The sequence below is a fragment of the Microtus oregoni genome, unplaced genomic scaffold, assembly GCF_018167655.1.
Source record: "Microtus oregoni isolate MIOR12 unplaced genomic scaffold, Mior012 000000F_ref0000247, whole genome shotgun sequence".
Lineage (NCBI taxonomy): Eukaryota > Metazoa > Chordata > Mammalia > Rodentia > Cricetidae > Microtus > Microtus oregoni.
In genome coordinates, this window is record NW_024543059.1 from 10,377,893 (window position 1) to 10,400,796 (window position 22,904).

Below are 22,904 nucleotides of genomic sequence, written 5' to 3' on the forward strand. Positions count from 1 at the left end.
GCGTATGTTGAACCAGCCCTGCATCTCTGGGATGAAGCCTACTTGATCATAATGGATAATTTTTCTTATGTGTTCTTGGATTCGGTTTGCCAGTATTTTATTGAAGATTTTTGCGTCGATGTTCATGAGTGAGATCGGTCTGTAATTCTCTTTCTTGGTTGGGTCTTTTTGTGGTTTTGGTATCAGGGTAACTGTAGCTTCATAAAAGGAATTTGGCAATGACTCTTCTGATTCTATATTGTGAAATACCTTAAGGAGTATAGGTATTAATTCTTCTTGGAAGTTCTGGTAGAATTCTGCATTGAAACCATCTGGTCCTGGGCTTTTTTTCGAAGGGAGATTTTTGATAACCATTTCTAATTCTTCGCGAGAAACCGGTCTATTTAGATCATTCACCTGGTCTTGGTTTAGCTTTGGTATATGATACTTATTCAAAAAAATGTCCATTTCTTTTGTATTTTCCAGTTTTGTGGCATACAGGCTTTTGTAGTAAGATCTAATGATTCTCTGAATTTCCTCTGTGTCTGTGGTTATGTCCCCCTTTTCATTTCTGATCTTATTTATTTGCGTGTTCTCTCTCTGTCGTTTAATTAGTTTGGATAGGGGTTTGTCGATCTTGTTGATTTTCTCCAAGAACCAGCTTTTTGTTTCATTGATTCTTTGGACTGTTTTCTGTGTTTCTATTTTGTTGATTTCAGCCCTCAGTTTTATTATTTCCAGTCTTCTACTTCTCCTGGGCGCGTCTGCTTCTTTTTTTCTAGAGCTTTCAGGTGTGTTTTTAAGTCCCCAATGTATGCATTCTCCGTTTTCTTTAAGTGGGCACTTAGTGCTATGAACTTTCCTCTTAGCACTGCTTTCATTGTGTCCCATAGGTTTGAGTATGTTGTCCCTTTATTTTCATTAAATTCAAGGAAGACTTTAATTTCTTTCTTGATTTCTTCCTTGACCCAGGTGTGGTTCAGTAGTTGACTGTTCAGTTTCCATGAGTTTGTCGGTTTTTTGAGGGCAGCGTGGTTGTTGCCTTCTAACTTTAATCCGTGATGATCTGATAAGACACAGGTGGACACTGATATTTTTTTGTATCTGTGGAGGTTTCCTTTGTTTCCGAGTATGTGGTCAATTTTTGAGAAGGTTCCATGAGCTGCAGAGAAGAAGGTATATTCTTTCCTATTTGGGTGGAATGTTCTATAGATGTCTGTTAAGTCCATTTGCTTCATTACCTCCAATAATTCTCTTAATTCTCTATTAGGTTTCTGTCTGATTGACCTGTCCCTTGGAGAGAGAGGTGTGTTGAAGTCTCCTACTACTAGTGTGTGTGGTTTGATGTCTGCCTTGAGTTCTAGTAATATTTCTTTTACATAAGTAGGTGCTTTTATATTGGGGGCGTATATATTCAGGATTGAGACGTCCTCCTGATGAATTGTTCCTGTTATGAGTATAAAGTGACCGTCTTGGTCTCTTCTGATTGATTTTAGTTTGAAGTCAGTTTTGTTAGAAATTAGTATGGCCACACCTGCTTTTTTCTTAGGACCATTTGCTTGAAACACCTTTTCCCAACCCTTTACTCTGAGTAGGTGCCTGTCTTTGTGGTTGAGATGTGTTTCTTGCAAACAGCAGAATGTTGGATCCTGTTTTCATATCCAATCTTTTAGCCTATGCCTTTTTATAGGTGAATTGAGCCCATTAATATTAAGTGATATTAATGACCAGTGGTTGTTTACTCCGGTTATTCTTATTGCTTTTGGTAGTAGAGATTGTGTGTCTCCTTTCTTTGAGATGTGCTCGTGAAGGGTCATTAGATGCCTGGGTTATTGTAGGCAGTGTTGGCAGTGTTGGATTCCTTGGGTTGCGATTTTCCTTCTATTACTTTCTGTAGGGCTGGATTTGTGGTTACGTATTGTTTAAATTTGTTCTTATCCTGGAATGTCTTGTTTTCTCCGTTGATAGTGAACGATAGCTTGGCTGGGTATAGTAGTTTGGGTTTGCATCCATGGTCTCTTAGCTTCTGCAGAACCTCTATCCAGGACCTTCTGGCTTTCATAGTTTCCATCGAGAAGTCAGGTGTAAGTCTGATCGGTTTACCTTTATAAGTTACTTGTCCTTTTTCTTTTGCAGCTCTTAATATTCTTTCTTTAACCTGTATATTTTGTGTTTTGATTATTATATGGCGAGGAGATGTTTTTCTTTGATCCAGTCTGTTTGGTGTTCTGTATGCTTCTTGAATATTTAAATGAATATCTTTCTTTAAGTTGGGAAAGTTTTCTTCCATAATTTTGTTGAAAATATTTTCTGGGCCTTTGAGCTGTGACTCTTCTCCTTCTTCTATTCCTATTATTCTTAGGTTTGGTTTTTTTATTGTGTCCCATAGTTCCTGAATGTTTTGTGTTGAGAATTTGTTGGCTTTGCTGTTTTCTTTGATCTGTTCGTTTATTTTCTCTATGGTGTCCTCAGCATCTGAGAGTCTTTCTTCTAGCTCTTGTATTCTATTGATTATGCTTGTTTCTGTAGACTCTGCTCGTTGGCCTAGATTTTCCATATCCAGCTGGTCCTCAGTTTGTATTTTCTTCTTTGCCTTCATTTCAGTTTTCAATTCTTGAACTGTTTCCATTACCTGTTTGATGGTTTTTTCTTGGTTTCCCAGGGTATCATGTACGTATTTACTCATTTCTTCAAACTTTTTGTTATACTTCTCATCCATTTCTATAAGGGCATTTTTTACATGTTGTTTAAGGGACTCTATTATCTTCATAAAGTCGATTTTTTCCACTTCTTCTGTGTTAGGTTGTTCAAATACTTCTGTTGTAAGATCATTGGGTTCTGATGTTTTCATGTTGTTTTTCGGATTATTGGGTGAGTTCTTGCCTTGGCGCCTGCCCATCTCCTCCTATTGATCCTATCCAATGGATCCTTTAGAAACCGGATCAGGTTTCCCTGCTGGCCAAGGGCTCCGCTTACAAAATGCCCTCACTCTCTTTTGTGGTTCCTGCTGCAGGCCAAGAACCCTCTCACCCCTCCGAAGGATCTTCAGGACAGGACCAGGCTCCCCTTGTGCCAGTGACCTGGCCAACCAAAGGCCTACCTCTTTGATTCAATTGTAGTAGGGCGATCTGCTCTCCTTATTGCAAGCCTGTCCCAGCCGCTTGGGTCTGGCCAAGCTCCGCTGCATCTGGCGCTGCCGCCGCTGCGCCTCTGTGCGTCTGGCGCTGCCGCCACTGCGCCTCTGTGCGTCTGGCGCCGCCGCCACTGCGCCTCTGTGCCTGATTGGTGATTTCTATCCAGAAACTTACATGGGGTTTCAGTTGAAGTGCAGGTCAATTAAAAAAAAAAAACTTATCTTAGCAGTTCTTAGGGCTCTGACCTTTGTATAAAACACACTGCTCCATTTCCTAGAGTCTCACCAGTTAGTTTAAGTGTTTTATCCCTTTAATTGTAAAATGCTTGCATATTTTCTACAAAATACTTTATGTATTTGTTGCTATACAAGTGGGATTGTTTTTATTAAGTTCCATATTCTCATTTTGGCTGCTTTGTAAAGTAGACTATCCTGGTTTCAGGTATTTCATCTTTGCTAAATTAATTTATTATTTCTAGTCTTTATTTTTTCTTCTTTTTTATTATTTTTATTGAGCTCTACATTTTTCTCTCCTCCCCTCCTTTCCTCTCCCCTCCCATTCAATACTTTCCCAAGGTCCCCATGTTTCAAATTTACTCAGGAGATCTTGGTATTTTTTACTTCCCATGTAGATTAGATCTATGTAAGTCTTTCCTAGGGTCCTCATTGTTGTCTATGTTCTCTGGGATTATGATTTGTGGGCTGGTTTTCTTTGCTTTATGTTTAAAAACCACCTATGAGTGAATACGTGTGATAATTGTCTTTCTATATCTGGGTTACCTCACTCAAAATGATGCTTTCTAGCTCCATCCATTTGCCTGCAAAATTCAAGATGTTTTTCTGCTGTGTAGTACTCCATTGTGTAAATGTATCACATTTTCCTTATCCATTCTTTAGTCAAAAGACATTAAGGTTGTTTCCAGTTTCTGTCTATGATAAACAATGCTGCTATGAACATAGTTGAGCATATGTCTTTGTTACGGTATGATTGAGCATCCTTTGGATATATATACCCAAAAGTGGTATTACTGGGTCTTGAAGGTTGTTTTCTAATTTTCTGACACTGACATCCAAAGGGACTGTAGCAGCTTGCATTCCCACCAGCAATGCAGTTGTGTTCCCTTTACCCGACAACCTCTCCTGCATAAGTTATCAGTGTTTTTGATCTTGGCCATTCTTACTGGTATAAGATGGAATCTCAGAGTTGTTTTGATTTGCATTTCTCTGATGACTAGGGATGTTGATCATTTCCTTAAGTGTCTTTCAGTCATTTTAGATTCCTCTGTTGAGAATTCTCTGTTTAGGTCTATGCTCCATTTTTCTATTGGATTATTTGTTCTTTTGATGACCAATTTCTTGAGTTCTTTGTATTTTTTAGAGATCAGACCCCTGTCTGATGTGAAGATTTTTTTTCCCATTCTGTAGGCTGTCATTTTGTCTTGTTGACCATGTCCTTTGCTTTACAGAAGCTTTCCAGTTTCAGGAAATCCCATTTACTAATTGTTTCTCCAGTGTCTGTACTGCTGGGGTTATATTTAGGAAGAGGTCTCCTGTGCCAATGAGTTCAAGTGTACTTCCCACTTTCTCTTCTATAAGGTTCTGTGTGGCTGGCTTTAATGTTGAGGTCTTTGATCGATTTGAACATGAGTTTGTGCATGGTGATAGATATGGGTCTATTTTCATCCTTCTACATGTTGATATCCAGTTGTGCCAGCACCATTTGTTAAATAAGCTTTCTTTTTTCCATTTGATATTTTTTGCTTCTTTGTCAAAAATCAGTTGTTGGAAAGTATGTGTTTTAACATCCGGGTCCTTGATTCAGTTCCATTGGTCCTCCTGTCTGTTTTTATGCCAATACCAGGCTGTTTTCAGTACTGTAGCTCTGTAGTAGAGTTTGAATTCAGGGATTGTGATGCCTCCAGATTTTCTTTTATTGTACAGGATTGTTTTGGCAATCCTGAGGGGTTTTTTTTTGTCTTTATTTTTATGTTCTGATAAAGGTTAGCATATGCATGCACATTGCCTAAAATGTGCTTTTTTAAATTATGTTTATTTCTTTTCCCTGAATCATCTCACATGAACCATCCGCAGAATATTGAATTGTCATAATAACAATGGATCATATTTGTACTTTCCAATTAGTGCTTTTACCATTAATTGTAGTGTTAGCTGTAGGTTTTATGTACATGACCTTCACCTGGTCAAGGAGGCTCCCTTCAGTGCCCTTTGTATTGAGTATTTTCAACATGATGAGGTAGTAAATATTTCAGTACATTTTTCATTTACCTTGAAGCGCTCATAAATTTTTGCTTTATATTCTGTCTAAATACTTAATTAGAATGGTTTATTTTAAAGGTTGAACAAAGCCTGAATTAGTAGAATAATTATCTTTTGTTCCTAATGAGTTTCTCTTTGAAGCATTGTTTATACCTCTAATAGAATCTACCAAAGAAACCATTCTACAGTAAAGTTTTCTGTGCTATGAGTTTTAGAAACTATATAATCAGCTCTCTTAATGCATATGGGACAACTTTTAGAACTCTTTTTCTGCCAGTTTTGGCAATTATTTCATATACTTTGTCAGTTTCGCCAAATGAATCCAACCTCCTGACTCCTGACTGTCAGCTCAGTGTTCAGAATTGCCATAAGTGATTTTTATGTTTCTGGTTTCCATATGATGAACTGTTTTTCCCATTTTCTCTATGATTTTATTGAATAATCTGAACTTAAATTTATCAGTTCTCTCTCTCTCTCTCTCTCTCTCTCTCCCTCGTGTGTGTGTCACAAGACGTCATGAGGTAGCCCTGGTTGACCTAAAACTCACCACATAGACTAAGTTGGGTTCAAACTCACAGATATCCATCTGCTTCTGCCTCTACCCTCTGCCTCTGCCTCTCAAGTGCTTAGACTAAAGTCATGTACCACGAGGCCCAGGCACTTACTGTTGCATTTTACTGTTGAATTTAATGGGCTGACTTTGTATGTGTTACTATTTTCTGCTTATTTTGTTTTTTGTGTGTTCGTTATCTCTGCTTTTATCTTTGGCATTTTTTTTTCTGCACACACATTAGGCTTAATTTTCTATTTACATTCAACTGTTGTTTTCCCTTTGCATTGTTCAGCCTGCTATTCATGCACTTAATGATCTTCCTTTTAAAATTCAAAGATTGCAGCTCCTACAGCAGGAGGTTTTTGGTTTTGAAGCCTGATTTCCTTTTCTCTGAAAAGCCTTCTTCACTCGCCTCGCATATTTTATGTCTTTAGGTCTTTGCGTCTATGCGTAGCTGCCTTGAAGTCTCTGTTTCCTCTTTTCAACATCCGGGTCAAATCTGTCTCCTGACATTTCCTCCTAATCTCCTGGTGCAATTCCTTCTTGTTCACATACAAGGTATGCTTTTGTTATGACCTGGTGAGTCCACATTTGGTCATCTTCCTTTAGCTTGTTGAGTTTTGCATTAAAAAGTACGGAATTTTACTCCTGGTTAAGTTCCCTCCTTGCAAGGCTTAAATTAGGCTTTCTTAGAAGAGATGGAGAGAAGTTCTGTTCTTAAGAAATGGTTTTTGGAGCCGGGAGGTGGTGGCACACGCCTTTAATCCCAGCACTTGGGAGGCAGAGGCAAGCAGATCTCTGTGAGTTTGAGGCCAGCCTGGTCTATAAGAGCTAGTTCCAGGACAGCCTCCAAAGCTGCAGTCAAATCATGTCTCAAAAAAACAAGAAGAAGAAGAAGAAGAAGAAGAAGAAGAAGAAGAAGAAGAAGAAAGAATGAACAAAAATGGTTTCTGCCAGCAGGACTCATCTACTCATTCTAGGAAAACTACATAACAATCCACATATTATTCTTTTGTGTTTTGATGTTTTTGATTCAAGGTGATACTTGAATGCAGAAGCCCTCGCCATCAAGCACCAAGTCCTTATTCAACACCATAACTGCCTTGCCACAGTTAATATAGATACTGAGACTAGAACTCCTAGACCATCGTTTGTTGATCACAACAGCAGCAGTGGAGAACTAAGTGATCAGTTTAAGACAAAAGCTGTCTTTCCCTCATTCTTCATTCTAGTCATTCACATTTCATGGTAACTTCCTAAACTATTTCTAGAACCTACTTCTTTCATTACTTCTACATCTTTCATTACTTCCAATGATCGAGTAAAACAAACTGCAGTGATGGTACACTTGAATTACAGTCCCGCTGTGCTCACCAGCATCCTTCCCCGCTAATGGGTCCTAGTCTGTCACCAAAGTAGTCTTCTTAAGACAATCTGTGCTGGCTTCTAAAGACTTTCCTTTGACTTCAGATTTAGGCATGAGTTATGTAAGCTTACTAGTGTGGACTAGTTGCTCGGCTCTTTGTCTGGTCCTGACCAGGACAAGCTGGCTCATGTTCTCACATGCTACCCTCTCTCTGTGCTCTGATAACTCATCTTCCTCCAGACTCTAATTATTCTGTCCCATGTCTTCTCCAATACATGACCACCATACTCATTTTCCTTTATAGCAAACCTCTTGCTCCTTCTCCTAAGCACCACTTATTTCTACTTGTTCTGCAAACATCGACTATCAATTTGTATGGACATCTAGTACCATGTTTAATTGTTTCCTGTTCATGTATCATGATCATATATTATGGAGTCCCTTTCACAGTACACTTTTAGCTTTGTCTAAATTCTAATGAAATAATATAAGGCATTACAATTTTATTAAACTAATCATTACACATAAATTCTGTGTAACGTTAAACATTTACTGCGGTGAAGATAGGCAGTACATCATGTTCTATTAATCAGTGTATTTTCAGCTCATATCTCAATGCCCAACATGAACAATGAGCCCAACCATTTACCAAAGATGGAAGCAGAACGCCAGGGGAAAAATGAGAGCGACTTCTCCAGATCAATAAAAGCTTCCCATTGAGCATCAAAACACTTCATTTCCAACATTTCTTAGAATATAACAATGTTCTCTCTTCTTGAAATTAAGATAGACATACTGAAGACTCCAAGTTAATTTTAAGGACCTTAGTTTATTATTTCAGCTATTGTTGTTTCTCCAGCTGGCGGCTCTCACGTTCCCTGCTTTTCAAATTCTTCAGCCTGCATTTCACAAATTTTTACTCTCTTTCCTTGAGGTGGTGGTATCCTCAATGTCAACGTTCCTGTCTCTAACCGTCTCCTTGGTGTTTGCTAATTTGTTACTTTGAGTTTCCTGCACACTGGGACACGAAATAGCCTAAATAATCAGGGGGATTTTACTAAGTGTGAAGTCTGACTGGTATCTCCAAGAGAGCCCCAGAAGGTTCTTCTAAGTCAGAAAGTCACTTCCTATGTTTCTGAATACAGTACCCCATTCCCCCTACCCTGTTCCACTTCTGCTCATTGCATTGCTTCTTTCTTTCCTTTCTTTGCCCCTTCATATTTTTTTTTTTTGACAAACATGTCTGTCTTTCATGGAGTGGCCCGTTTATCAGCATTTTTCTTTCCCTGTACAGGAGCAAACTCACCAAAACACTGAGCTAATACCTTTAAGACTTGACACCCTTTTTAGTTTTCACTGTCTTGGCTTTTTTAATGATGTAAACATTTGCCCAAATCAAAGGAAAATTTGAGCCATTTACCTTGCATAAATAGATTTTACTTTAAGAAGACTAATGACACAAACCTCAAGAGGTGATTTTAGGGACTAGGAATGTACCTCATTTGATAGAGTATTTTCCTAGCATACCTGAGGTCAAGAGTTTGATCCTCAACATCACATAAGCCTGGCTGTATCAGGAGTAAACATCTGAAATCTCAGCACTCCGGTAGTAGAAGTCGATAGAGCAGAAGTTTGATGTCAGCTTAGTTATGTAGAAGGTTTGAGGTCAGCCTGATGTATATGAGAGCCTGTCTCAAAAAAAAAAAAAAAGACAAAATAGTTTGAAGTTGTTTTAAAGTTTGTGGCACTGCCAACTGACTACAAGTCCAGGCTTCATGATAATGATCTGATTCCCTCTAACCAGCAAGATCTTCCCTTTCTTAAATTCAATTAGACTAATATTATATCCACTTTGGCTTAAAAACATAGTGGGGAGTCAAACCCACAATTATATACCAGAGTTTAGCTGGTTACTGATGGGAAATCAAGGCAAATGCAATGTTTTTGTGGGGGATTTCTGAAAAACATAGCTATATCTCTCAATCCCACATTAACTCCCTTGTTTTAGACCTTTTGACTTGATTGCTTGCTTTCAGAATGCATAAAGAACAAGAAAACAAAATGGAAAAACAAAGTTTGGAAATAAAGACCCCTTACAAACTGAAAATCATGTTGAGAATTTGAGAATTAAACCTTGTTTTAAAAAAAACACACAAAGATTTCATCTACCCTTTACCATTGTACAGCCAATGAGAGCAGCCTGGGCTGTATTTAGAAATTCACCCTATTTGATATAAATGTATTACTAATGACTGGTCAGACAAAAATGACGTCATTGACTGTTCTATATATATTTGAAGTCAATAGACAATTTTCTGTATGCTATAAAGGGGCCAAAGACTCACCATGTGTTCAAGGCAGGAAGATATTCTAAGGAGAACTGAAAAGGCCAGCAGGAAACCAAATGGCAGAGCTGAAAAAGCAGCTAGGGTGAGCAGCGACTCAAAATAGGAATCCCCTGCTCTCTTGCATTTGTGAAGTAACTGGAAGCCATACGGCGACTCTAAATATAATCTATTGAAGGTAATTTTCTGCCCAGGTACATTTTAAAGCCGTTTATCTACCCAAAGTGCTTATTTGGCTCTGTTTTAGAATAGGCTTGAAAATCAAACAGCGGTAAGAAACCGTCTTTGTAACAGGCAACAGAAGGCCTTAGCAGTAGTAAAGGGTGATACAGCAGCCTTAAGGTAAGGAGTCAGGAGTCATGGACATCATGTGTACCCCATCACTCACAAGCTAGCAGTGACCTCTTACAGTCCAGAGTGCCTTCACTTGAAGTAACATGTTCTGACAACATTACTGCTAAAGGTATTTGTAACGTTTTACAAGAATCTATGTCTTTTAAGAATTTTCTGAACCCAATTTCATATTTCTCAAACTGTTGGATATTCGAGAAGATTGTGGACAGTAAAGAAAATTGCTGTCTTATAGTAGACTTAAGTACAAAGGAATATTTGTACTTAACTTTGCACTAGACTTAAGTACAAAGGAATATTTAAACACCCAAAACACCGGGTTCCATTCTAAAAGTAGTCATAACAAAAAAGTACCAGATAAAGTTGCTAAAGTGATTAAATGATGTGTTTCTATGCCTAGAATGGTCAATCAAGCCTGTGATTCCTGAGCCTGCAAGGCTGAGCAAAGAGGATCATCAGGAATTCAAGGACAGGGACTGAAGTCATAGCACTGTGGTTAAAAATGCTGGCTGATTTCCCAGAGAACCTGCATTCAACTCCCAGTACCCACATGGTGGCTCACAAACGTGTATAACTCAATCCACAGGATCCAGTGAGAGCCCTGTATTCACATAGTACACAGATATAGATGCGGGCAAAACACTCATGAATACAAATATATAATTAATCAAACAATTCAAGACCAGTATAGACAAAGAGTGAAACCACAGCAATAATAACTATCTAAACTATTTCAATATACCTACTTAGTCCTGCTCTGCACCCTCAATAATATTACAGTTCATTAGCCATGCGGGAGGGGGCAATGATTCTCAAATATTTATATAAATTCAGGCAAATCTTCTGAAGATGCTTAACATCTAGGAAAAGCCCAAGATGCAGTTCTAGTAGGTCCATTTAATTTCTATTGATCTCAGACCACATTCTATAGGAATGCCATAGAGAAACATGTTTAAGACAGGGCATTAATAAAGTTATGTTCAGAGACCATGAGAGAACTCCTCTACTCCTTTTCACATACCTGAAGCCCACCTCCCCTTCAGGACCAATGTGAGTGACATGTTTCATAAATCCAGTTCACCACATCACCTCTTTGTACACTCTTTCTTACCGTCTTACTGTTGGCAACAGTCTAGTGATTCTAAAGTACGGCTCTGCAGGCACCAGCACCTGACTCATAACAGGTGCCCTTAACAACACAGGTTCCTGGTTTCTACTCTCTAAGTCTCTTAGATCATTTAGTGGTAAAAATAGGAGCAGGTGAGTGGCAAAATGAAATTAGATTTTGAAGATTTTTTTCCCAAATGATTATTATAATAAATTGGTTTGGTACAAAGTACTACAGAAGTGTTTCTCAATCAAAATCAACTGCATTGTTTAAACAGTGCAGGGTTTCTGTGTCTAAGCCATTTAGATAAATGAAGTCAATTAAAACTCCACTGTTGGGTCGAATTAATATGTTCCAAATTTGAGAACAATAGAACTTATAGTGAAACATAGTAGTGAGGGTAGGGGACCTATTGGATTAACTGGATCTCTGATGTTATAAATTGAAGTTCTCCAAAGATTACAAAGCCACAGCTGTTTTCAATATTCTACAAGACAGCATCAATGAAATTTGTGATTATAGAGACGTGGAATATCGCAGACAGAATTGAAATTATTTCTAGCTTAAAATCCAGATATCACCCACTCCTGTCTGACTTATATTGCTGTGAATTTACAAAAAGAGAAACTTCAAAATTTTATTGTTAGCAAACAAATCGGAAACCTAAGAAGGTGGCTTCTGAGACCTGTAAGTAGAGTTTTCTTCACTTGGCTGTAAACTGCCTATGTGTAACTACTAACAATTCATCTGGTAAATTCTTCGATCCCTGTCTTTCTCTGTTCTGTAGCTAATAAAAATTTCAGTAAGCACATGTCTTTTAGAGCTACCTGTTCATAGACCATGGATAGTCACATTTGACTCAGTAATGAAGTATACATAATGGTATTTGGGTGTGGAAATGTATGTGTTATGCTGTGGCCATGTGTGCAAGGAGTTGGAGGTCTGTAGTTAATACCAATGCCTAAGAATTTGAGACAGGGTCTCCACTGAGCCTGGGGTTCCCCAATTTGACTGTACTGGCTGGCCAGGTAGCTCTAAGAATCTGCTGGTCTCTGGCTCCCCAGTCAAAGGTTTCCAGGCTTGTGTCAAGACAACCAACTTAAAAGATGGTTTCTGGGGACTTGAACTTAGATCCTCATACTTGTTTGGCATGAACTTTACTGACTTAGCCATCTCTCTAGTTCCAGAAACAAACTATCTCTCATTGCCTTTCAGGTGAAATATGTATTTGGAATGACCACACCTAACATAGAATCTAGAATTCAACAAGTATTTGTGGAAATAATAAATTAATATAATGACTGTCAATTACCTTCTGTATCTTTTGCCTGCCACCTTAGACAACCATGAGCATTGGAGCATAGAATTAGGGTTAAATTCTGGGTCAGGAATCTCTGCCAACCTGAGCAACTTCCTAATGGACCTCCACAGCTTCTCTGTCCCTTGGGTTACTCAGTGATAATAACTGAACTAATCTGAAGACACAAAGTATATCTGAAGGTGTCTGGGCCATCATAACCACCTGATAACTGATAGCTATTGTCACGCCGACTCCTAAAGCAATTACTGGATTGTGTGTTTCTCCACGATTGGATCATCAAGCACTCCCAGTTATACAAATGGGAGAGATTTCTTAGGAATCACCTTCTCCTTTCATGCCCTGCTTTCTTCCCCAGCCTTCACACCGCAGCCTACGTTCCCTCTCATGCATCTAAAATCCTGCTCTGCTTATACTCAGCTATAGCCTCAAAGGCCCTGTCTCGGTGCCTATAGAGTAAAAGTGCTCCTCCCTGCTTCTGAGCCCTTATGTATGTTCTTTCCTTCATCTGCACTCCCTCTGCTAAGCCAAGCCAACATCCATAAAGCCTTCTCTGACCTTTAATATTAAGTTAATTGCTCTTGTTGTATATGGTTAGGTCATGTCTTCATGATCCTTTCCGCTTTATATAAGCGATACACCTAAAATGGCTTCCTGTTATCCATTATTTGGAAAGCACAATTCATGATACACTTGCTGCCTGCCTGTATTGTAAATTCAGTCAGAACAGTCCTGTTTTGTTTCTGGCTGCTGTACATACTGCTATAACGTTTTCTTTCGAAGTATTTTTTTCTTTTTCTTATGAGTTTAAAAATGACTGACATTAATTCTTTTTAATGCTTTATATAATTTGCCTGAAGCAATTAAACCTTGAGCTTTCCTTTGTTAGGCTTTCTTTAAGACATACTCTTTGTTTATGGATTGACTGGGGCAGGGTGTCACGGTGGGCTTGTGGAGCTAAAATGACAGCATTGGGAGCCAGTTTACCCCCTCGAGCATCTAGGTACCAAGAAAGCAAACTCAGGTCATCCAGCTTGATAGCAGACAACCCCCACCACCACTCAAGCCATCTCATCAACCCAAATAATGAGGTCATTTTGGACACTTTTGGTTTGACATATTTCTAAACCAAACTTTTTTCCTGTGCTTTTGGCGATTGAACTTGGAAGACAAAGTATTCTACCTCTGAGTGTTGTATGCTCAGCCTGTTAGATTTTGGAATGCTGATTTTAATTTAATTTCTTGGTATTAGTGTGTTCACCTTTCTATTTTCATAATTTAATCTTGATAAATTATGTTTCTTAGGTATTTAACTATATCTCATCCACAAATTGAGGCTCAGTAAAATATGACTATCATTATGTCATGAGGAATACTCATTATTCAGATTCACAAATGACCACAAATATTCTCCAAAAAGTAACCAGCTATGCAAATAATACATTTAGAAATGTCTAATACATCAATGGTAAAGAGTTTTGTGAGCTGCTTGAGAGTTCTGAGCCTTACTGGCTCCAGGAGGAAAATGCGGGAGGTACAGGCTGAAGAGAGCTGTGCTCCGGCTGAAGAGAGCTGTGCTCCGGCTGAAGAGAGCTGTGCTCCGGTTTAACTGTTGCTTCCTAAGTGTGAACCTGCTGTCCGTTAAGTGTGCTAGCTAGCAGAGAAGGGGAACTACTGAAGAAAATAGACTCAATCCTTACAGTCCTTCAGGTGCAGCAGATAGCTTTTCTTGCTCACTTAATCAACCAGAGAAGCTGAACAACTCGGTAAATGATTGTTCTTCACACAGAACTCAGTGACCCAGAATGAACTAACCAATTCCTAGACAATCAAAAAGGATCCTGGTTCTGACATTCTCAAACGCATGACTCCTAAATCTTTTTGGATCTTCTTTTCCATCCAACCAATGAGAAGAGACAAGGGGACACTGTATGGAAAGCTCTTACGGGCTATGCCTATAGTTGTTTGGTTTTTTTCTTTTACGCTTTGGCTCTTTGGTCTTTGGGGGCCCACACTCAGCTCCCAAATAAATGCACAGAGACTTATTATTACTTATAAATGCACAGCCTTAGCTTGGCTTATTTCTTGCCAGCTTTTCTTTTTTTTTTTTTTTGGTTTTTTCGAGACAGGGTTTCTCTGTGGTTTTGGAGCCTGTCCTGGAACTAGCTCTTGTAGACCAGGCTGGTCTCGAACTCACAGAGATCCGCCTGCCTCGGCCTCCCGAGTGCTGGGATTAAAGACCTGCGCCACCACCGCCCGGCCTTGCAGGCTTTCTTAACTTAAACTATCCCATCTACCTTTTGCCTCTGGGATTTTTCCTTTCTTCTGAAGTCTTACTTTCACCCTTACTCCATGGCTGGCTTTGTGGCTGGATGACTGACCCCTTCTTCTCTCCATCCTTGATCTGTCTTTCTTCTTCCTTCTTCTCAGACCTCTCATATTTATTCTCACTGCCTGCCAGGCCCTCCTATCCTTTCTATTGCCTTGCTATTGGCCATCCAGCTTTTTATTAGACCAACCAGGTGTTTTAGACAGGCACAGTAACACAGCTTCACAGAGTTAACCAAAGGCCACACATAAGAATGCCACCCATCTTTGCATCATTAAACAGTGTTCCACAGCATAAACAAATGGGATACATCTTAAAATAATATTCTACAACAATGCCTAGGTAAGGAGCATGCTCTCCTCACTCCTATTTAGGAATTTTCCTTATTGGACAAATAAAAACACAAACTTGCATTTTATATTTAATTTCAGTTAAATTTCAGTTAAATTCTATATGAACAGCATTTTCTTTTAGTATAAGTGTATTCAATAAATCATGTAGAACACACATATTTTGCTAAAAATTACATATATATTAGATATATAGCTTAAATTTTACTATGTATTCTATATTTTCTACAGAAACCCTAGTCAACATTCTATTGAATAAAACTCAGACTCAGGCCAATATGATTATTAAAAGTAAGCTAAGAAATCTAGTTCAGCTCTTTTCTAAGAAGAGAATGTAAGTTTTGTAAGAAATTATAGAAAGTAGTACTTCTTTGTAACGGCGTAAACGAATGCAGACAGATTGTAAAATATATATATAGCTTTAATGTAGAAATAGACTTACAGAACCACCATTCCCGCGGAGACCAGGAAAGCAGAAGAAACGTCTGGGAGCACGCTCGCCAAATTTATAGGCAAACATTAGCCCAAGGCGAACACGCCACCCAAGGGGCAGGACTCATCCCTACGACTCCCCTTTTTGTCTAAATAAGACAGAACCAAACCAAATACAACTATATACAATAACAACAAATAATAAATATAACAAACAATATTGAGAACAAAAGCTTTGCTAAACATTCTATCTCAAGGAGTCCAAATAATGTAGAGAGTAACTACAATTATATAATCTTCAACTCCGTCAAAGATCTGAGAAGGGAATAAACACTACTCAACAAACGAGATAAATCCAAAATGTGCAACAATTGACAGAGACAACTGACTACCTGGGCAATCACCCAAAGTCTCATTTGCAATGTTGAGTCAACCAATTTTGGCTAAGGCCTAACATAACTGACATACCATTATTAAAGGCAAGGAACTTTTCAAAACTATCTTACCCTGTCTTGGCAGGATATGACAGTCCTGTTTTATCCATTGATGCATGCTCTGTATCTCTGTCAGTGGTTGAGGTATGGGCATTTCTTTGCCCAAAGGCCAGAATAGAAATAGAATAGTCTGCCAAATAGAAAGGCTCCAGGCAGAGTGTCTTTGGTGCTCAACATTCTCTCGGGAATAGAGCGGTGTTGCCAGGAGCAATTGTGTCTCACTATCACGAAACTCTGAGTTAGATTAAAGGCCATTTTCTACAGCTCTTTGAAGAGGTTGAAGATTATCTATCTATACTGAGTATAATCTCTATATATCTAGAGAACCTGATTAGTCTAATTATAAATGACAAACTTAGATGACTATTTATCTATATAATTCTCAATATCTATCTAACTTAAAGACTAAGACAATAAACAACTGTGTAACAAATGAGGATAATGACCTCCAAATATAAACACTGTACAAATATACATTGCAATATGGTAAATATATATCAATACACAAACATTATATAAGTATCTTAATCAGAGGTAGAAATGTACACTGCAATATGGTAAATATATACAATATATATTTATCAATACAATATATGTCAATACATAAAAATGTTTTTAACAGAGATAGAAACATGCATGCATACAGTAGTCAATATAATTTAACTTTGTATCAATATACAAGAATGGATACCAATATATTTGTCTAAAAGCAGTAACTCACAATTATAAATCTATTATCCCATCATTCCCTCTTTTTTTTTTCCAAAATGATCCCTGAGCTTATAAAATTTCTCCCCCAACCTCCCAACCCCTAAACGATGTCCCTAAACCCAGGGGTAAACTTTACTGGGAGAGGGGATGTCGTCCTCTAGAATTACTTCCAGCTGTCATGGGGGCGACGTTCTTTCTGGGGGATCCTGTGAAAGTAAAATGATGGTTAAATTTCAAGATCAATGTCTTTTAAAATTGCAAATAGTCTCTGAGTATTTTGTGGAGGTCTGGCCAGAATGTTGTACAAGATGTGCACCATTTCAGCTAACCAAGTTGGGATCCTCTTGTGCAGCTGGTATCCAAAACAGGTCTTGTAGTAGTGCTATCAGTATCATGACGTCATATCAACCTGATAGAGTTGTTGTTGTGGGGCCCCATCCTCTTCCTGGAAACTTCAAATGTCACTTCAGGAAAAACTCATTGTTCATTGTGAAAAACTTAAACATTAATCATATAGACATATATAGACATACATATATATATTCACTGAAAGGCATGATAGATATATTCAATGAAAAGTATGATAGATATGAAGAAAAGCAAAGATGTTTTCTAAACTCATATTTCTTTCTGTCCCATATCATGGCTCTTAACATGAGACAGAAACTCCAGAAACTCTGGGTTTTTCTCTTACTAACAGGCTTGGAATTGGAGAGGGACTGAGCCAGAGTCCAACTTCAAAACCAGCTCTACATATTTATAAAGAAATGTTTAATAAGACATATATATATATATATATATATATAAATTAATACTTACAAAATGTGTCCATCCATCAGTAATTAAATATTCAGGGTCCCTTAATTTCTTTGAAGATGAGTATTTTCCTGTGGAGAAAAGAAAAGAACCCTGCCCCCAACCTATCTGTATTTCTTACCATCAGTATGCTCACCATCCTTGTGAATGAATTGCTATTTATCTTTTCCAAGTGGCTTCTCTTCTTCAAACCGAACCTTTATTAATTTTAACGGTATCCACAATTTTTCCTCACCTGTAGAGATAAGAGCAAAACCCCTTTCCCAACGCAGCACATCTCCTGACATCCATTGTGAGATCAGCACATCCTTGAAATAAACTGGTTGATGTAGTTCAGTAGACTTTTCCATTATCCAATGTCTTTCTGCAGCCGTCGTTCCCTTCTCATTAGCGTTGAGAAAATTCAAGGTTAACAAAGCATTATGTAACCTATTTCTGGGGGTGTTTTCCACCCCTTTCTGTTTGTTCAACATATCCTTTATAGTTCGATTTGATCATTCTATGACTGCTTGACCTGTAGGATTGTATGGTATACCTGTAACATACTTGATATTGTAATAATCAAAAAACCGTTTCATTTTCCTAGAGACATAAGCAGGACCATTATTCGTCTTTATTTGTGTAGGTATACCCATGATAGCCATGACTTCTAATAAATGAGTGATTACTGAATCAGCTTTTTCTGAACTTAAAGCAGTTGCCCACTGAAAGCCTGAATAAGTGTCAATGGTGTGATGAACATATTTTAATTTGCCAAATTCTGCAAAGTGGAACACATCCATCTGCCAGATTTCATTCCTTTGGGTGCCCTTTGGATTAGCCCCTGCAGGCAGTGGCGTTTGGTTATAGAAAGAGCAAGTAGGGCATTTCTTTACAATCTCCTTAGCTTGTTACCATGTAATTGAAAACTCTTTCTTCAAACCTTTGCTATTAACATGATGTTTTTTATGAAATTCAGAGGCTTGTAGCATACTACCAATCAATAATTGATCAATTTCTGCATTACCTTGTGCTAGAGGACCTGACAGACCCATATGGGATCGGATGAGTGTTATGTACATAGGGCAAAGCCTGTTCCTGATCAAATCTTGAACCTGGAGAAACAATGAGGTTAGTTCTATATCATCAGGTATAAATTCAGCAGTTTCAATATGTAAAATAACTCTTTCTGCATATTGTGAATCAGTGACTACATTAATAGGTTCTTTAAAATCCCTTAGCACCATAAGAATGGCATATAATTCCACCTTCTGGACAGAATTATAAGGACTTTGTTCCACCTTACCCAAGTCTTCTGATTTGTAACCTGCCTTCCCTGATTTATTGACATCAGTATAGAATGTATGGGCTCCAGTTATTGGGGCATCACAGATGATTCGAGGAAGAATCCAAGAAGTTCTCTTTATGAAGTTAAGCCTCTTGCTTTTTGGATAGTTGTTATTAATGTCTCCCAAAAAATTAGCACAAGCTCTTTGCCATGGTTCATTATCTTCCCATAATTTCTTTAGTTCATCAGCAGTGAAAGGCACTATAATTTCTGCTGGGTCTATGCCTGCTAGTTGACGAAGTCTGAGCTTGCCTTTTATAATTAACTCAGAGACTTTTTCCACATAAGTTTTCAGTTCCTTACTTGGTTTATGTGGTAAAAAGATCCATTCCAAAATAATATCATTTCTCTGCATTAAAATTCCTGTAGGAGAAATTTTTGATGGTAGTATGACGAGAATACAATCGAGCTCTGGATGCATCCTGTCCACATGTGCCTGTTGTAATTTTTCCTCAATCATTGTCAGTTCCTTTTCTGCTTCAGCTGTTAATTCTCTGGGACTGTTTAAATCTTTATCACCATCCAAGGTTTTGTTCAAATGAATTATTAGATCAGGTGTTATTCCAATAGCTGGTTGTAGACTGGAAATGTCTCCTAACAGTCTTTGAAAGTCATTAAGAGCCCGTAGGCGATCTCTCCTAATTTGTGCTTTTTGTGTCTTAATTTTTTGCAAACCTATTTTATAACCTAAATAATTAACAGAATCTCCCTTCTGAATCTTTTCAGGAGCGATTTGCAATCCCCATTTAGGTAAAAGTATCTTTATTTCTTCAAACAGTCTGTTCAAGGTATCCATGTTTGAATCGGATAACAAAATGTTGTCCATGTAATGGTATACTATAGATTTGGGAAATTTCTTGTGTATTATTTGCAATGGTTGGTTCACAAAATATTGGCACAGGGAGGGGCTATTTAACATACCCTGGGGGAGGACGGTCCAGTGGTACCTCCTCGAAGGTTGAGAATTGTTATAAGTAGGCACTGTGAAGGCAAATTTTTCTCTATCTTCTTTTTGCAAAGGTATAGTGAAGAAACAATCCTTTAAATCAATAACTATGAGAGGCCATCCTTTTGGTAATAAAGAGGGCAAAGGAATTCCAGATTGCAGAGGGCCCATAGGTTGAATAACCTTGTTGATGGCCCTGAGATCTGTCACCATTCTCCATTTACCTGATTTTTTCTTAACCACAAATACAGGAGAATTCCAAGGGCTGGTAGATTCTTCTATATGTCCAGCATCTAATTGTTCTTGCACCAGCTGTTCTAAAGCCTGTAACTTTTCCTCAGCTAAAGGCCATTGCTTTGTCCATATTGGTTTCTCAGTCAGCCATTTTAGAGGTAAGGCTGTTGGTATCTCTGAAGGGACATCAATTGCTTGTTCTTGTACAGCCCAAATGGCCAGTTTTCTCCTTTTGTAATATCTTTTAATATTATTCTCAGAAATATAGGCTCTAGAAGTAGCATGAATATTAATTTCGGTATCCATTGTTGTAATAGGTCATGACCCCATAAATTCATCGCGATATTGGCTACATATGGCCTTAATTTTCCTATTTGTCCCTCTGGCCCTATACATTCAACCCATCTCGTGCTCTGCCTTACTCGAAATAGGGTTCCAATTCCCAGGAGCTGAACATTTACATTCAGAAGAGGCCAACACAGATGCCAAGATTCTGGGGTAATGATACTTACATCAGCACCTGTGTCCAGCAGGCCAGTAATAAAAATGCCATTTACACACACTCTCAGTTTAGGTCTTTGATCATTTATAGAAGTTTGCCAAAACACACGTAACTTATCTTTCTGATCATTATTGCATGTAACAGTAGGCATGTCCTTCCTAATTGTCCTGACAAGGCACGTTCTCTGCAGAAACTGGAAATGACTGAACCATGTTTGCCATGGGGGCCTGTGAGGTCCCCCCTCTCACGTTTCCCATCTGTATCAGGTTGCTTTGTCTATTTCTTGTAGACCTGCATTCATTCGTCCAATGTCTGCCTTTTCCACATCTTCTACATAAACCTGAAGGCTGAGTCCTCCTATTCCTGTTATTTCTAGAAGATGCATTATTATTATTATTATTATTATTATTATTATTATTATTATTATTTATGAAAGATGCATTATTATTATTATTATTATTTCTGAAAATCCGTTGTCTACAATTCCTTTTCATATGACCCATTTTGCCACAATTAAAATATTTGGTATTCTGCTGTCTCCTTTTACCATTGGAAATTGCTTCTTGTACCCATGCTTCAGTGCCATAATCAAATGTATCAACATTGAGTGTATTTAAGACCCATTCTTCCAAGGGCACTGATCTGAGCTTTAAAGGCCCCAAAATCCTTTTGCATTCCACATTTGCATTTTCATAAGCCAAAGACTCAATCATTATACGTCTTGCTTCTGGGTCAGATATCCCTATTTGTACAGCTTTAGTTAATCTTTGTAAAAAGTCACTAAAAGGTTCTCTCTAACCCTGTTTAACTCTGACAAATGATTCCATTCTCTGTCCTGGGTCTTGTACCCTGTCCCAAGCCCTTAAGGCTGCTGTAGTACACATGGAGAGTGTGTTTTCATCCAAATTAGCTTGTTCCTGAGGGTCGGAAAAGAGGCCTTCACCTAGAATTTTATCTAGGGAAATGTCAATTCCCTTCACTTTTTCCTGCTATTCTAAGAGTCTAGCCTCTTGCCTGAATAAGCATTTCCATTTCAATTGCGGTCCACTCTCAAGTACCGCAGAGCTCAGCTGGAGCCAGTCCGAGGAGGTTGCTCTGCTTGTCTTGGCCCAAGTTCTTAGCATCTCTTTAACAAAAGAGGCTTGCATCCCAAAAGTCATGACAGCCTGTTTTATTTCCTTGAGATCATTCATACGGACAGGCTCCCATGTATCCTCCTTGATGACCCTAGGGTTTTTGGAACCAATCACCTTCTCTGTTGTTATTACTGGAAAGGCAGGTAGAGCTGTAGGTAGAGCTTTGTGGAAATTGTCCTGGAGAGATTTACCCATAGATGTAGTTAAAATTTGCCTTTTTACCCTTTGCTCTTCTTCATCAGAATTTAGAAATTCCTCAATCTTTTCAATTCTATTCACCATTGCCTTCTGCAATGTCTGAATCTCCTGTCCAGAATTATGTTCCAAAGCCTTCATTGAGGATTCTAAAGTATGAAGTTTGTCCGTTAGAGATAACATCTCATCTTTGGACATAATTTTTATGGCATAAACCATGCCTTCTTGTATTGACAATCTTTCCGCCAATCTGTCATAAGCTTTAGACAAAATCCGATTGTCACATTCAGCAGTTTTGATTCTCTCAGTTAATGTTTTATTTCCTACAGAAAGGGACTGAAGCTTACAATCCAAATCAGCTGTTCCCTCTTCCATAGTAATGAATTTCTCCTTAATATCAGCCACTAATGTTTCAGTTCCTACAGAAAGGGACTGAAGCTTACGATCCAGATCAGCTGTTCCCTCTTCCATAGTAATGAATTTCTCCTTAACATCAGCCTAGAGAACTTCAAACTGATTCTTGAGAAGATTGTTGTCATTCTCAATTGTTTTTAAGTGTTCAATCTCTGCCTTAAGAATCCTGGATTCGTCTCGTAAAGAATTTATCATATTTCTATTATCAAACCATTTAGTGCCAATGAAAACTATGAATCCCAGAAGGATCCATAGATGTGGGGTGATAGAAACCTCTTATAAAATCTCCCACATGGTACAATTAAAAAAAACTGTTAAATTCTTGAACAGTAATGTGTTCAGACATTTTATTTATAAAAGAAAAAATTTTTTTTTTTTACCTGCAATGATCGGTTCCTGCCAGTGGTTGTCTCTGTGTTTTTGGAGCCTGTCCTGGAACTAGCTCTTATAGACCAGGCTGGCCTCTTACTCACAGAGATCCGCCTGTCTCTGCCTCCCAAGTGCTGGGATTAAAGGCGTGCGCTACCACCGCCTGGCCGGCCTCAAACTCACAGAGATCTGCCTGCCTCTGCCTCCCAAGTGCTGGTA